The following is a 14,906-nucleotide window of genomic DNA, read 5'->3' as shown; positions in this document are numbered from 1 at the left end:
TGCCGTCTCCACCCCCGCACCACACGGCCTCTCTCCCTCTGCTTCCTCCGCCCCATCTGCTTCTTCCACTCTGACCCTCCCGCCTCCCTCTCAGACGGATCCTGGCAATTACAAGGGGCTCATCGGATAATCCGGGATAATGCTCCTATCTCAGATCCTCCACGCAATCACACCTGCGAGGTCCCCTCTGCCAGCTTCAGTGATTTGGGGATTAGGATGTGGAGAGCTCGGGAGGGCCGTTGTTCAACTCACTGCATCTGTCCGGACCTCGTGTCAAATCCCAGCTTCTGTCTCGCCGCAGCTGTGTGATCTTGGGCAGGGACCTAACCTCTCTGGGCCTGTTTCCTCCCCTGTACAATAGAGATAACGACTGAGGATTGTTCGAGATGAGGCAGGAAAAGCTCTGAACACAGCGCTTGCTACCACTGTTGAGTGAATACATATGGTAACTACAATGATAAGATAACAATAACCCTTGCCCTGCTGGTGTGGCTCAGTGGTTGAGCATCGGCCTATGAACCAGGAGGTCTCAGGGCACATGCTGGGTTGCGGGCTCGATCCCCAAGGTGGGGCGTGCAGGAGGCAGCCAGGCAATGATTCTCTCTCATCATTGATATTTCTATCTCTGTCCCTTTCCCCTCTCCCTTCCTCTCTGACATCAATACAAATATATTTGAAGAAGGAGATGAAGAACTTGTTTATTGAGGACTTACTACGTGCTGGACACTGAGCTGGGTGTTGAGTTTATGCAGGGGAAGTTATACAGACACAGCCCAGGCTCTCATGCAAGTTACACCAGAGCCAAGAAGACAGACTTAGAACAAATAATCACAAACAATTAGTTAATTGCCACTGAGGCCCAGCGAGGCCCTAGGTCACGCAGCTGGGAAGAGCAGGAGTGGGCGGGATTCACACCCAAGTCCGTCTGATTCCCAAGCCCTTTATTTTTCCATGACATTCCCAGTCTCCCAAGGCTGTTTGAGGCCAACAGAGGACCCGAGACGGGAAGGGACTTGCCAAGTGCAGACCCAGATCTCTGGGCGTCCTGCCCACGGGCCTTCCTCGGGGAGACAGGGAGTCTCGCTCGGCCAGGATGCAGGAGGCACAGTTACACACCCAGTGTCTCTGGGTCTCCGGGGGCCTTGGAGAAGAGACGTGTTATCTATCCTGTTTCACAGACGAAGGACCTAAGTCTTATATGACTTGTATAGGTCACCTGGGGAGTTCATGGCCACGCAGAGACCCAGGACACTCACTAAGAGGAGGGCCTGGCATGAAACCTCCAAGTTCAAGGTTGCCTGGCTCTAAAACCTGTCCTTAACCCTGGCGCTCTGCCTCTGCCAGCGGGCCTGTCTTTCCTGGGAGGCTGTTGTCCTGAGGGTCTAATTCCAGGGTGGAATTCTTCCTGAGAGCAGCCTTCAGGGAGACGGGTGACCTGCTGGCGCCACCTAGTGGCCGTTAGGAGACATGCCACTTACCCTTGGGAGCCTCCAGGGCTCACGGAGGCCCTGGGAGAGATGTTAACAGAACTTCCTCATTCTCCACCCAGCTGGCTCCTTGTAGCAAATGGATGAGGCTGAGCTACAAGTAAGCACCATGACCAGCCTCATTTTTCTGTTGAGGAAACTGAGGCCCAGACAGAGAACGACACACCCAGCCAGTCAGGGGCCGGTCCAGGTGGCGGAGGGACTGGCATAGAGGTAAGGCTTGCCCCGAGCCCATCCAGCCTCTGGGGCCTCTGTGGAGGATGCAGTGAGACCAGGCTGGGACGACAGAAGGCAGGTGCCTGCCCAGCTCCCGGCAGGCACAGGAGATCCAGGTCACCTGTGGGTAGGCCACGGAGGACCAGAGCGGCAGGACACGTGGCTCCAGGTTTGGCCTAGGGGGGCCTATAACCCAGGGCCACGAGGAGGGTGTGGATGGTAGAACTGATCATGGTGAGATACCTGAGAACAGGAGACCACTCCTCCCATAGAGATATCCCATGATTCTTAGGGACAAACTTGGCTAGAGATATCCCTTGATTCTCAGGGACAAACTTGGCTAGAGATATCCCATGATACTTAGGGGCAAACTTGGCTAGAGATGTCCCATGATTCTTAGGGATAAACATAGCTGGAGAAGCTCCATGATTCTTAGGCACAAACACAGTCCTTATCCTCCAGGAGCTTGATAAGATTGCCTTCATTGATTTAATGAGCTGTCACTGACCACCTACCCTGAGCACTGTGAGGGGTGCTGAGGACCCACGGACCAGCCAGGCCTGGTTCCTGCTCAGCAAGATCCCCGTCCCTGTGGGGCAAACAGACCAGGAGCCTGGACAGGAGGAGTCAGGGAGGCCCCAGCGCCACATGGGCTCTGCAGCCAGACTGATCGAGCTGATGACACAAGCGAAAAGAGAGGCTAGCATTCATTGAGCACCTACTGTGTGCCAGGCACTGGTGTAAGCACTTTCCTTATATTAGCTATTTCGGTGAAATCCCAACTCTTACTAACTGTGTGACTTGGAGCAAATCACTTAACCTCTCTGGTTCTCGAGATTCTCATCTACAAAATGAGAGCCATAGTATCGATCTTAATCAATTATTGTGGGGCTTCAGTTAGTGTGCGTGTGTGTGTGTGTGTGTGTGTGTGTGTGTGTAATATAGCGGGGACTCCATAAATGGTCACCACTATCATATCATGGGGGGATGCTGACGAGGACCCCCAGCCTTGTGTGTGTAGTAAGTGCTGTCCTAGGGTTGGCTTATCCTAGGGTGGTGTCTGAGGTCAGGAGAGGACTGGAGGGGACCCCTGGCAAGAGAAGACTTGGTCGGGCCTGGAAAGGGTGGGGCCTGTTTTCTCTTCCTGCTCCTCCTGCTTTTTCTCCTGGCTCCCCCAGAGCGAGCGCCCCAAGAAAGCAAGGCGGGAGCTGCCATGACTTTTATGGAAGTCACACTCCGTCACTTACACAATACCTTTTGGTGACCCAGGTCCTCCCTGCTCAGTGTGGGGGTGGGGCGGCCCAAAGGTGTGACTGGGGAGGCCACAAACTCAAAGAAACACCAGGAACTCTGGAGACCCACCTCAGAGGCTGGCGAGACTACGATGCCTCCGGGGAAAACCGTGAGCAGGATCCCAGTTCTTGTTGTCATAGTTGAGTATGACTCTGTGTGTGTGTGTGTGCGCGCGCACGCGTGCGCATATACAAAATACAACACCACAAACTCAAAGAAACACCAGGAACCCTTACCCGTTTGGCTCAGTGGATAGAGCATCAGCCTGCAGACTCAAGAGTCCTAGGTTCGATTCCAGTCAAGGGCATGTACCTTGGTTGCAGACCCATCCCCAGTAGGGGGTGTACAGGAGGCAGCTGATGGATATTTCTCTTTGGAAGCTTCTAACTCTCTTTCCTTCTCCCTTCCTCTCTGTAAAAAAATCAATAAAATATATTAAAAAAAAAAAAAAGAAAAGAAAAAAAGAAAAGAAAAGAAAAGAAACACCAGGAGACACAATCTATGAAGTAAGCAAACAAGGCACCATATAACAGTGAAGGCTGCTTCAGGACGAGGTGTTGGCATTGAGGACTGAGGGTGAAACCAGCAACCATGGGAAGGGCAGGAGGAAGGGTGTCCTAGCACAGGGGACAGTGCCTAGTCCTAGAGCACAAGAGGGTTGGCGAAGAGGCCACATGGTGAGGAACTGAGGCCTCCACCAGCAGCCAGCATGCCCTCCATGGGAGGGGCCACCTTGGCTGTGGATCCTCCAGCCCCGGTCCAGCCTTCAGATGACTGCCACCCCACCAACCCCCTGACTATGGCCTCCTGAGCCAGACACAGCAATGCCACCGCCAATTCCAGACCCACAGACGCTGTGTGCGATAATGCTGGCTGTTCTAAGCATGGAGTGCTTCATTATGAAGCCTGTTAAACGGAGTCAGCACTTACTCAGTATTTGTATAAATAGGTGGCTACCCCTGGCCAGTTTGGCTCAGTAGATTGAGCGTCGGCCTGTGGACTGAAGGGTTCCGGGTTCAATTCCAGACAAAGGCACATGCCAGGGTTGTGGGCTCCATCCCCAGTGGGGCACATGCAGGAGGCAGCTGATCAATGATTCCCTCTCATCATTGATGTTTCTCTCTCTCTCTCCCTCTCCCTTTCTATCTGAAATCAATAAAAAGATTTTTTTAAAAATATATTTTATTGATTTTTTTTACAGAGAAGAGGAGAGAGGGATAGAGAGCTAGAAACGTCAATGAGAGAGAAACATCGACCAGCCGCCTCCTGCACCCCCCCCCACCGGGGATGTGCCCGCAACCAATGTACATGCCCTTGACCGGAATCGAACCTGGGACCCTTCAGTCCGCAGACCGATGCTCCACCACTGAGCCAAATAAAATAAATAGGTAGGCAGGGAATGATAGTTACAGTTCCCGCTCACCGAGCCCTGCCTCTGTGCTGGACGCTGTGCCAAGAGCAACCGTCTGAGATGGCCTCTACCCCGAGCCCATTTTACGGGCGAAGAATTAGGCACAGGGAGGTGAAATTAGGGAATTAGGGAGGAGGTGAAACCACTCACCCAGTGTGGCTCTGCCAGAGCTTGGGCTTCCGCCCCGGCAATCTGGGCCATGGGTTTCACTGCTATGCCATATGCCTGGGTGGTCCTCATCCCGTCCCAGGCCCCGCTTGCCAACCCCCTGGGCACCTGGAGAAGGTCCCACCCGAAGGCCGTGTGTCTTGTAAGGGCCGCCCTAGGGCTGGGGGGTGGGGGGAGGGTGTGAGCAGCAGGACTGGGAGAGCCAGCCAGGTTCGTGACCAGAGCCAGCGCCTCATGTCCGGCCGCTGGAGGATGCCTGTCCCTCCCTGCGGTGCCAGCTGGATGGGACCGGGGAGAGGGCAGCTTCTGTCGAGTCATTCCCAGTGGAGCCCAGTCTCGGTGAGGGGGGGGGGGGGAGGGGAGCATCAGAGAGCTCAGGTTCTAGTCAGCTTGTCATCACCGTGTTCCTCAGCCAAACCACTGAGGCCCGGAGCCCAGGGCACTAGCTGGGCCAGGAAGGGCCCGGGAGCTCTGTTCTCTGGATCCGAAACAACATGGTGGGGGCAGAGCTAGAGGGAACATTGCAAACCCCCCAGCCCCTCCCCCTCTAAGAGAAGGAGGCGAAAGGGGCTCCCCTGAGGCAGGAAGGGAACTGGGTGGGCAGAGCTGGGCCCCGGGGGAGAGGTGCAGGCTGGGCACAGGCAGCCTGGTTCAGGTCAGGTTCCACCTGTCACACACAGTGTGTGGCCTCAAGCAAGGTCCTCCAGCTCTCTGTGCCTCTAAAAACTAACGCCGGGGCGTCACCCAGCATCTAGACAGGTTCAGGAATCTGGAGAAGGTGCTGCGTATAAATGAATAAAAAGACTAGAAATATATAAATTTGTAATCCATGGGGGAGCCAGAGGAAGCTTAGCTGTAGTAGCTAACTTCTCCCTATCTCTGGATCCAGGGCTCTTTTTATTCCCACATTTTTCCCTATAGCAAAGTAGATATACATATCAAAGGTAAGGTTTGGTATACAGTGGGCGTTGTCAGGTTGGAGGAAATGCCTTCGGCTATTCAGCTGTTTGGTCAGCAGGAGGCAATAACGTGTAGATTAAAATGCCCTCAGCTGTCTGGTAATAGGCAATAATAGATGCAGATCCTCAGCTTTGGGGAAATGCTTCCGGCCATTCCCATAGGGCTGCAGGTTTGCCGCTCAGTAGACTGACCTCAGCATTTAAAAGAGAAACACTGTGGCTCAGTAGTTGAACTTTGACCTATGAACTAGGACAGTGGTCGGCAAACTCCTTAGTCAGCAGACTGGCAAACTTCAGCTCACGAGCTGCATGTGGCTCCAGAGCCGCAGTTTGCTGGCCACTGCAGTAGGCAATAATGTATATCTTCAGCCCTTGCCGAAGGCTCAAGGTCCACCAATCTTTTGATGACCTTCTTGCATTTAAAAGTTGCTGGAATTAGCCTCCAGCAAAAAACTTCATCTGAGAAGATTAGGGTGACGCCAGCGCCCGTTCCCCAGGGGTGAGACCCTGGTCACTTGTACCAGGGTCTCCATTTGTTGACCTGGCGTCTTTCCAAAGTGGGTGCTGTGCCTGCCACTCACAGATGAAGGGACTGAGGTTAAGACTCTCAGGGGCCTCCTGGAGCTAACAAGGGGTGGGAACTGCCACGGTGCAAAGTGGAACACTGTGCTGGCCTCCGTGCCACTTGGCCCCGGTCATTGCAGAGCCTGCTGCGTTGTGTGACCTGTTGAATGCAGCCCCCAAGCCAATAGAATGACTTTGGGGTGAGTAGTGAGCTCCCCGTCACTCTAGAGGTCAGCAAGCACCGCCTAAGCGTGGTAAGGGCCTTCCAGTGTTGGGTTTGGGGTGGAACTCAGAGCCATTTGAGGTTTCTCCCGCCCACAGAGGCCAGGGCTTGTGGCTGTCCTCTCCAGAGACAAGGAGGACGCAGGGACGGCTGGGCTGCCTGATTGCGGGAGAAACGATGCCGCCCGCCCAGCTCCACCCCATCAAGGTGAGCCCACCCATCATGCACCCGCCAGGCCTAAGGGGGAGACACCGCCGGAAGGTGGCTCCTGCCTCTGAGTGATGAGAAGGCGGACAGTGGGGTGAAGAAACAGGGCCACGTGCCCACTTTGGTCTGGACCCCAAATCAAACACGAGAGGACACAGAGAGGAGCGTGTGGTGCCCGGATCTCTAATGTCATTCAGGGCACAGGACGGCTGGGAAAGGGGGAGAGGGGAGTGCGGGCAGGCTGGTGCTCAGCCTCTGGGCATCGTTCACAGGGGGCAGGACTGGATTCGGGGACCCTGGTCTCACTCAGCTCCCCTCCCCGCCCTCCACCAGATCGTAGAAAGAACCTTCATTCCCTCAGCATTCGGGGTGCACTAAGCCCTGTTCCCCATGTCTTGCGCAGATGAGCTCATTTATCCCAACAAGTGGGGATGGGACATCATCACCTCATTTCTTCAGAAGAGGGGACTGCGGCCAGCGGGGCTGTCACTTCCCCGAGGCCCTGAGCCTTGAGTGGCAGAGCGGGATTCATCGCTGGCAGTGGCCGCGGAGTCCCGGGTCTGCCTGTGTCACCCTGGCTCTGTGGCCTCCTTCTGAGGTAGAGGGTGCCCCCCCCCTCCTATCCTTCCAAGTTCATCTCATCTGACCTTCAGAGTGAGATGATCTCAGCCTCAGCTCCACCCTCTGGAAAAGGGCTCCTGTTCTGGCCAGCGAACCGCAGCCCATGCCCAGGACATGGCCAGGCGGCGAAGCGGCCAACGGGGCCGGTGCTGGTGCCCTGAGCGCCCACCCGTGTCAGCCAGCCACCCACTGGGCACCTTCCTTTATAACCAGCCTCTCTGGAGCTAGAACTCGCATTCTTATACATGGCACTGGTTTAAAGTGCGCCATTAAAAAAGTTTAGCTAGCAAAAAATAAATAATTAAAGAGCACAATTTACTGGTTCAATTTTTTTTTTTAATCCTCACCCAACGGTGTTTTTCCATTGATTTTTAGAGGGAGTAAGAGAGAGAGAGAGAGAGAGAGAGAGAGAGAGAGAGAGAGAGAGAGAGAGAAATATCGATGTGGGAGAAACACATCAAATTGGTTGCCTCCTGCATGTGCCTGGCCCAGGCTGGGGAGGAGCCTGCAACCTAGGTACCTGCCCTTGACCGGAATTGAACCTAGGACCCCTTGGTCCATAGGCCCACGTTCTATCCACTGAGCCAAACCGGCTAGGGCAGTGGTTTTCATTTTAGTATGGTCAGAATTGAGCAACCATGAGCATAATCCCTTTTGGAAACATCACCCCTGTTACCCCCCTCCCCGCCCCCACCCCCACTCCCTGCTGCCCTCGGCACCCACGAGTGGGCTTTTGACCTTGTGGACTTGCCTCTTTGAGACATTTCTGCAGCTGGAATCTCACAGTAGGGGCAGCTCCTTTTGAAGCTCATCCTCACCCTTTGCAGCAAGAAGGTGTTCTTTCCACTTTATTTTATTTTATTTTTTAATATATTTTATTGATTTTTTCACAGAGAGGAAGGGAAAGAGATAGAGAGCTGGAAACATCGATGAGAGAGAAACATTAACCAGCTGCCTCCTGCACACCCCCCACTGGATACATGCCCGCAACCAAGGTACATGCCCCTGACCGGAATTGAACCTGGGACCCTTCAGTCTGCAGGCTGATGCTCTATCCACTGAGCCAAACTGGTTTCGGCTCTTTCCACTTTAGAGGTGAGGGGCCTGCAGCCCAGAGCGGTAAGGTCACCTGCCCAAAGCCACCAGCTCAGAGGGCGGGTGGATTTGGATCATGCCTGTCTGGCTGCAGGTACCCCAGGTCACCCCACTGGTCTGGAACCCAGCATTGCCTGACAGCTGGGGCCCTGGGGCAGGGGAGCCTGTAAGCCTTACAGTGTAAGGGGAGGGAGGAAGGCGGAGAGGGTGGGGCGTGTGTGGGTGGGAAGGGTCCTGGGGGAGGCAGTGGGACCAGTCACCAGGTCCCAGGATCCCTGGGAGGAAGGGAGAGAGCAGGGAAGGCCAGGGGGCAGGTGGTAAGAGCAGGTGGGGACAAAGGGGACAGCAGATGGGGGAGGTGCCTGCAGTCCTGGGCTCTCTGCCCTTGTGGCTGATTGGTCCACTCTCATCGCCTGATGTCGCCACCCTGCATCTCCCTCTGGAAACGGCCCTCTCCCCTCCCGCTCCCAGCCCCTGGCCTGGCAGGCGGCCCAGATGTCCCCCCTCTGCCACCGCCTCCTCCCCGCACCTGTCCCGTCTGGCAGGAGCGCCCGGGACATAATTATCCCAGCGTCAGGGTGGCCGGCATCCAGGGGTGGCCGCTGTGCCCTCACGTCCTCCGGGCCAGGCTTCCGTGGGGGGCCCTGCTCTCCCATCCCTGGCCAGCCCCCGCTGGGTGAACAGGAGAACTGCGGGGCCTCTTGCAATGCTCTTTGCATTTTTATTTTTATTTATATTTTTAATAAAAATATATTTCTTTATTTCAGAGAGGATGGGAGAAGGAGAGAGAGATAGAAACATCAATGAAGAGAGAGAATCATCGATGGGCTGCCTCCTGCATGTCCCCCACTGGGGATCGAGCCTGCAACCCAGGCGTGTGCCCTTGGCCAGAATCGAATTTGGGACCTCTCAGTCCGCAGGCTGACACTCTGTCCACTCTTTGCATTTTTAGAATGATTTCCGTGTCTTGGTCAAAAGAAATCAAGTTTTAGAACATGTGCGTCCCAGCTGTTCTCTGCTCTGGAGCCCCATCCAGTCCCCCCAGCAGCCCCTCGGAACCGTCACTAATCGGAGCCCTGACGGAGAGGAAAGCTTCCCCTTAGCTTAGGCAGACGAGGAAGCTGAGGCTCAGAGGGGGCAGGGGACTTCCTGTGGAGGGCGGGCTGGCTGCGGGGGGAGCGTCCCAGCTCCCGCACCCAGTTCCATGGAAATGGAATTCGGAAGGTGCCGCTGTGGGTCCTGCCTACGTGGGGGAGGTGGGACTTTGGGACCCTTGGTGGCCTCACACCAGTGACAGCAGCTGCTTTCTATGCTCCAGCACCCAGACTGGAGTCACTGACTTATCCACGTGGAGCTGCCGTCAGCGTGGGAGTGCCGGCTCCACCGCACTGGGCGCTGGGACCTTGGGCCAGCGGTTATCTCTGCGCCTCAGTCTGCTCATCTGTGAAATGGGCATGCACACAGGAGCCGCTGCCTTCTAGGGCGACAGGGAAGAGCAAATGAGTTAATGCGCCTGCAGAGCCCAGCACGGGCTCAGTGCTGATGAGTGTGAGCTGTTGTGAGGCCTGGTGAGAGCATCGTGGAGACAGCCCAGCAGACAGGGCTGTTAAGATCCTAGAGGTGCCGAAACCAGTTTGGCTCAGTGGATAGAGTGTCGGCCTGAGGACTCAAGGGTCCCGGGTTCGATTCCGGTCAAGGGCATGTATCTTGGTTGTGGGCACACCCCCAGTAGGGGCTGTGCAGGAGGCAGCTGATGGATGTTTCTCTCTCATCGATGTTTCTAGCTCTCTATCCCTCTCTCTTCCTCTCTGTAAAAAATCGATAAAATATATTAAAAACAAACAAACAAACAAAAGATCCGAGAGGTGAGGCCGAAACGAGGTTTCTCTGTAGCCCGGGCCTGGCGCAGCCGGGGGCCCCCGCGGAGGCCATGGTGCATGGAGGGTGCTAGTGGGAGGCAGAGGCCAGGGTTCTGGCTCCGGTTCTGCTCTCACCTGCTCTTGACCTTGGGCAGGTCACTTGCCCGCGCTGGGCCGCAAGCTCTGGCTCTGCAGGGAGGAGGCTGGGAGCTGGGCTGTCCCTCCAGAGGCTGGGCAGCGGGTGTCCAGGGGCCGGCCATGACTCGGGCTATTTTTGCCAGGGCTGTGTCTGTCACACCACTTGTCCTGGAATCAGATCCCAGCAGGTGCCAGGAGCAAAGGCCATGCAGCCCGACCCCCCCTGGGTGGAGGCCGGCCTGTCTCCCTCTCCAGCCTCCTCGGGGCTGTGAAATCTGAGGGTGGGGGGCTGGGCTGGATCCCACTCTGAGTCCTGGCCTCACTGCCCCTGTAATGACCGCCTGTCCTCACAGCACACCCCCCCCCCCCCCAGGCTTGTAAATGCTTTATTTTAAGCTGTTTACGAGGTCCCGGAAGAGTGATGGCATTGGAGACGGGGAGAGAAGGGAGGGGTGGCTGGGGGGCAGAGACGGCTCCTGGGTGACAGAGTGAGAGAGAGAGAGAGGGAGAGAGAGAGAGAGAGAGAGAGAGAGAGAGAGAGAGAGAGAGAGAGAGAGAGAGAGAGAGAGAGAGAGAGAGAGAGAGAGAGAGAACAGAGACACAGCCGGAGGTGGGCACAGCAGACAGACAGAGATAGAAACAGAGAGATAAGATAGCAATGGGGAGAGACACAGTCAATACGCGGAGACAGAGAGAAAGAAGAATCGGAAAGGATCTAAAGGGCGAGAGAAAAGAGAGAAAGAAGCAGTGGGGCAGAGCACATAGATGGGGGAGAGGAGGCGAGGGAGAGACAGGGAGCGGAGGTGGGCCAGGACGGAGCCGCAGGCACGCAGGCATGAGGGCGTGGGCCCCGGGCATGGCTCCCCTTCTCTGAGCCTCAGTTCCCTCATCTGCAAACCAAACCTGAGCTAAGGGGCCACCAAGGGCCTGGACAGGCTGCTCAGAGCCTGTGCTGTGAGGCCCGTGGGGCGGGAGGGTGGGCGGGGCTCCGCTTCCACCTCCGAGCATCTCTCGGACCCAGAGCCGAGTTTGCCCCTCGCCGCCTCGGCCTCACCCCCTCTCTGGCCCTCAGTGCCCTGTGGACAAGGACAGAGGTGCCCCAGCCACACACAGGCTCTTCCCACAAGGTCTGGGGACCCCCTCTCAGCACAGGGGGGTCCCCTCTCCCCCTTCTCCCCTTCTCCTCGGTGAGAAGCTGCAGCCTGGGCCCCTCCACTGAGGGCAGACCTACTGCTTGCTAATCCGTTCAGTCCTGAAGGCTTGGGGTAAGGAATAAGAAATCATTCTTTTTATTTAAAAAAATAGTTTTATTGATTTTAGAAAAAAAGGGAGAGGTAGAGAGAGAGAGAGCAACATCAATGATGAGAGAGAATAGATTGGCTGCCTCCTGCACACCCCCTACTCGGGGTCAAGCCCAAAACCAGGGCACATGCTCTTGACCAGACTCAAACCCGGGACCCTTCAGTCCACAGGCCGATTCTCCGTGCCCTGAGCCGAACCAACCGGGGCAGAAACCGTTACTTTTATTCCACCGATGAGGAAGCTGAGGCTCAGAGCGGCGGAATAACTCGCCCCACAGCCTCCCTGGGATGAGGCAGGGAGGGCTCCAGAGCCCACGCTGGTGACGCCTAAGGGTGCCACACGGTTTAGGTCCACCGTGATGGGTGGTACATTCCCGCACGGCTCTGCCCACGTGTGACCGCTCGCCTCGCCGTGAGTCCCATCCCAGCGCTGAGCCGGGAGTTTAGTGCAGTCACCTCGCTTCACCCTCATGGTCCACACTGCTGTCCTGGCCCCTCCCCTATTTACCCCCCCCCCCATCCTCCTGCCGTAGGTGTCTGTGTGGGTCTGGGGGCTCAGAGAGTATAACCCCAGCCCCAGCCCCAGAGGTGAGGCACATGGCTCTCTCCCGCCATGGTGATTGGCAGAGACACGGACCTGTGATCGAGTCCTGGCATGTTGGCTGTGGGGGAATCTGTCAGGGTGGAGGGGAGGGCTGCCAGGGAGTTCTCTGCTTTCCGGAGAGGACGTGAAGCCGGGTGTGGGGAGGCTGTGATTGGGGAGCTGTGGCAGCCATCTATCTGGTGACCATGAGGAAGGGGATCGGCGGAGAAGCAGGCCGGCAACCGTGAGAGCGGCCCTGAGCCAAGCCCCGCGCTGAACCCCACCAGCCCTGGGAACCAGGAAGGCAACGAGGAAACATTGAACCGTTAGGCCTTATTTTTAAAATATAGTTTTATTGATTTCAGAGAGGAAGGAAGAGTGAGAGAGATAGGTACAATAATGACGAGAGCGTCATGGATGGGCTGCCTCCTGCATGCCCCCACTGGGGATCGAGCCTACACTCTGGGCACGTGCCCTGACCGGGAATCGAACCATGACCTCCTGGTTCATTGGTTGATGCTCAACCACTGAGCCATGCAAATGGTTACGTTTAAACCAGCGTTTTTCAACCGCTGTTCCGCGGCACACTAGTGTGCCGCGAGATGTTGCCTGGTGTGCCGTAGGTGCAGACAAGACAAGAATTTTATAATTTTTCACTATTTTGTTTACTTAATATTTCATAATAAAGTAATTATAAAATACTTTCTTTGTGTTTATTTGATTCCTATTCAAGAGAATTACTTTATATATAGTCAATATAGGCACAGAGTTAAATTTTTTAACATTTTCTAATGGTGGTGTGCCTCGTGATTTTTTTCATGAAACAAGTGTGCCTTTGCCCAAAAAAGGTTGAAAAACACTGGTTTAAACCATTTGGAGTGATTGATTATGCAGCAATAGAAATCAGAATAGTAAGTGTTTCACAGGCCTTTCAATGTACCAGGTAGCTGACTAGGTGATTTAAAAAAAAAAAATTATATATATATATATATATATATATATATATATATATATAAAATTTTATTTTATTTTTTTAACAAGAGGAAGAGAGAGGGATAGAGAGAAACATCGATGAGAGAGAACCATTGATCAGCACATCTCCTACTGGGGATGTGCCCGCAACCAAGGTACATGCCCTTGACCAGAATCAAATCTGGGACCTTTCAGTCGGCAGGCCAATCCTCTATCCATTGAGCCAAACCGGTTTTGGCACTAGGTGATTTTTTTCTTTTTGCTTTTCTAGGAAAGCAGCCTCGTAAGGGAATCCAAGAGTTTCCATCACATGGCAGAGCCCCCTGGAGTGGCTCTCCCCTGCTCCAGGGACACGCTCCCTGAGGTGAGAGGTGAGTGAGGCAGGAGGGACCGGATCTGGCCGGCCCATGGCCTTGGAACATCACGCACCGTCAGGATTTGGGCCAGCCCAGCCAGCAGACACTCAGCGGGGGATTTGCCTTCCACTGGCAGATTAGCGGGCCTCGCCTGGAGCGTGTCATTGAATGAACGCCGTGGGCACCACCTCAGGGTGCCCGCAGACTCCGGGACCCAGGTCACCGGACCAGGAAACGTCGGCCTCCCTGAAAGAGTATCAGGATCCCAACCCATGGCCAGTGACTTCCGCTCAGCCTTCTGGACCCAGCTTTGCCTGACCCCTCCCTGCTGATCCCTACAACCGCAGACACTCCTCCCCCTGCCCCTCTCGAGGGCAAATTGCCGGAAGCTGGAGGTCTTGTCTCCTTCATCTCGTTGTTTCTCCTTGTCTAGCTGGGCCTGCCACAGAGGCAGTGACATGTGTGGCTGAATAAGTTGAATGGTCCCAGCCACCAACCACGCATCCCGTTCTTGGTTGCGTCTGGTTGATGGGGAGCTCACTTCTCCCTAGGCAACCAGTTACACTTTCAGAACTCTCACCAGTTGTGATGGTGCAAAAAGTCTGTGGGACAGCTACAGGGCATTCCTCGAGTGCACCTGGCCGAAGACAACTTTTGAGTATTCATTATTTTTTACTTTTCTTCTCATCTTCCTAAAGAGGAAGGCAATTGATTTTAAAACAATTTTTAAAAAAAGTACAGTTGACATTCAATAGTGTATTAGTGTCAAGGGTGCAGCATAGTGGTTAGCCATTCATATAATGTATGAAGCGATCCCCTTGGTAAGGCTAGCAGCCCCTCTGGCACAATACACAGTTATCGCTGACTATATGATTGACTCTGTTCCCTGCGCTGTACTGTCCGTCCCTGTGACTGTCTTGTAACTGCCCATTTCTACTTCTCAACCCTTCACCTTGGTCACCCAGCCCCTGCACCTCCTTCCATATGGCAAGCACCAGTCCGTTCTCTGTATCTATGAGTTTGTTTCGTTTCATTTATTTTGTTCTTTAGGTTCCACATACCAGTGAAATCATATAGTGTTTGTCTTTCTCTGTCTGACTTATTTCACTTAGCATAACACCCTCTAGATCCATCTATGCTGCTGTAAATGGTAGCATTTCATTTTTTTTAATTTTTATGGCTGAGTAATAGTTCATATATACATATACTAGAGGCCTGGCACACAAAATTCGTGCAAGGGGCTTGACCCTCACAGCCCAGCTGCCTCAAGGCTCTGCCTACAAGTCATTCTAGAAGGTAGTTCCGGAAGGTCATCCTGCCGTCCAGTCTAATTAGCATACTAGCTCTTTATTATTATAGATAGATAGATAGACAGATAGATAGCACATCCTCTTTATCCATTCATCTTTTGATGGGCATTTGGGTTGGAAAAGGCCATTTAAAAAATATATTT

Source organism: Pipistrellus kuhlii, unplaced genomic scaffold, assembly GCF_014108245.1.
Source record: "Pipistrellus kuhlii isolate mPipKuh1 unplaced genomic scaffold, mPipKuh1.p scaffold_m20_p_3, whole genome shotgun sequence".
Classification (NCBI taxonomy): domain Eukaryota; kingdom Metazoa; phylum Chordata; class Mammalia; order Chiroptera; family Vespertilionidae; genus Pipistrellus; species Pipistrellus kuhlii.
This window is presented reverse-complemented; position numbering follows the sequence as displayed.